Below are 1787 nucleotides of genomic sequence, written 5' to 3' on the forward strand. Positions count from 1 at the left end.
TTGTGTGTTTTTAATTTGGTCCCAGGACACTTTACAAGTGCAACTCCAAATTCAAGGTATTTTCCTTATCATCCAGATAACCGAGTTGGGTCTGCCCCGCCAGCAGATGGAACTAGAGAAAAAAGGCTCAAAGCAACTTCACTCCCACGATAGTGGTCTGGTGCTGCCTTCAGCTATTCAGTATTTCTCTGTCTCCAGCATGTGGTGCGGACGTGTAGACTGGTGCTGCATGTAAGAGTAGGCTGCTCCTGGGAAGGCTTTAGACCCAGGTTTCTGATGGATTGTAGACCAAATCTTGGGGGCACTCTGGATGATGGTCCTGGTGGGACTGATTCCCCCTTCCCCCCTTGGGAACAGACTCATTTGGGAGTTTGAGTACCCGCACTGATGGGTCAACATAGTAATGATGGCAGAAAAAGACTAAATGGTCCATCCAGTCTACCTAGCAAGTTTCTTATGTTAGTAACTGCCGCTTCATGCAGGTTGCCCCATGTTTCTGTTAAGGGTAGAACTGCTGCTTTGTGCAGGATATCCCCCAAGCCTTGTGTTAAGGGTAAACATAGAAATGTAGAAATGATGGCAGAAAAGGACCAAACGGTCTGCCCAGCAAGCTTATGGTAGTATCTGCTGTGCTGTACATGTCACCCCCATACTTAGCATTTTCTCAGGCTGTAAAGGTCAGGGCCCTTGTTTATTGCTGTCTGAGTCCAATTCCCCATTATATCTTGCTGTTAAAGCAGAGAACAATGTTGGAGTTGCATCAAAAGTATCAGGCTTATTGGTTGAGTAGTAACAGCCACATCAGCAAGTTACCGCGACGCTTATTTGTTTCCCCAGATCGTAAAGGTCAGGGTCCTTGCTGGTTGCTGTCTGAATCCAATTTCCCTTTTTCTCTTTTCCCCCTGCCATTGAAGCAGAGAGCAATGATGGAGTTGCATCAACAGTATGAAGGCTTATTGATTAAGGGTAATAACTACCACACCAGCAAGTTACCCCATTACTTTTTTCTTCATTTCCATCCTCTAGCCTTTAGGGATCTACAGTGTTTATCCCGTGCCCCTTTGAATTCTTTCCCTGTTTTTGTCTTCACCACCTGCTCTGGAACAGCATTCCAGGCCTCCACCACCCTCTCTGTGAAGAAATATTTCCTGATGTTGGTTCTGAGTCGTCCTCCCTGAAGTTTCATTTCGTGACCTCTAGTTCTACTGATTTCTTTCCAACGGAAAAGAGTGTCTATTATGCATCATTAATATCTTTCAGCTATCTGAAAGTCTGTATCATATTGCCCCTGCACTTCCTCTCCTCCAGGGTATACATATTTAGGTTCTCTAACTTCTCCTCATAAGTCATTTGATGGAGACTCCCCACCATTTTGGTTGTCGTTCTCTGGACCACCTCCATCCTGTCTCTGTCCTTTTGAGGTATGGTCTCTAGAACTGAACACAGTACTCCAGGTGAGGCCTCACCAAGAACCTGTACATGGGGATTATCACCTCCTTTATCCTAGCATGTAGCCAGATGGACTCAGGACCAATGGTTATGCTCCCCTGCCAGCAGATGGAGACTGAGTCAGATTTCAAAGCTGATGTCACCCTTGCAGGGACCTCAGCCCTTCAGTATTTCTCTGTCTCCAGCAGATGGTGGATGTACCTTTCCCTATGAGGATTTCTGTATTTTTTGGAAGGAGAAATTCTACATTTCAATTGGAGAAAAAAATTGAGACCCGCTGTCCTGCGGTGATACCTAAATGTCCCTCCCCCAGTTGAGAATTCCTGAGGCAATTTCTG

Source organism: Rhinatrema bivittatum, chromosome 6 (assembly GCF_901001135.1).
Source record: "Rhinatrema bivittatum chromosome 6, aRhiBiv1.1, whole genome shotgun sequence".
NCBI lineage: Eukaryota > Metazoa > Chordata > Amphibia > Gymnophiona > Rhinatrematidae > Rhinatrema > Rhinatrema bivittatum.